Source organism: Arachis ipaensis, chromosome B09 (assembly GCF_000816755.2).
Source record: "Arachis ipaensis cultivar K30076 chromosome B09, Araip1.1, whole genome shotgun sequence".
Classification (NCBI taxonomy): Eukaryota; Viridiplantae; Streptophyta; class Magnoliopsida; order Fabales; family Fabaceae; genus Arachis; species Arachis ipaensis.
In genome coordinates this window covers 38,244,686-38,245,125 of record NC_029793.2, presented here as the reverse complement: position 1 = coordinate 38,245,125, position 440 = coordinate 38,244,686, and positions in this window count along the sequence as shown.

The following is a 440-nucleotide window of genomic DNA, read 5'->3' as shown; positions in this document are numbered from 1 at the left end:
TATCCTCTTGTTTAAAGCCCTAGATGTCCAGCCTTAGCTGTGTCATCCTCTTTGGAGGGAAAAATTGATTCAGGAATTTGTCTGATAACTGTTTCCATGTTCTTATGCTTGCTGTGGGTTGGTTATTTAACCACCTTTTAGCTTGATCCTTTACATCAAATGGAAACAGTATTAATCTATAGACATCCTGATCTACGTCCTTATCATATACGGTATCAACAATTTCTAAAAACTGTGCCAGAAACTCAATAGGTTCTTCCTGTGGAAAACCGGAATACTGGCAATTTTGCTGCACCATGATAATAAGCTGAGGGTTTAGCTCAAAACTGCTGGCTCTAATGGGAGGTATACAGATACTACTTCCATATGAAGCAGTAGTAGGGTTAGCATATGACCCCAGAGTCCTTCTGGACTGTTCATTTGCACTTAAGTCCATGATG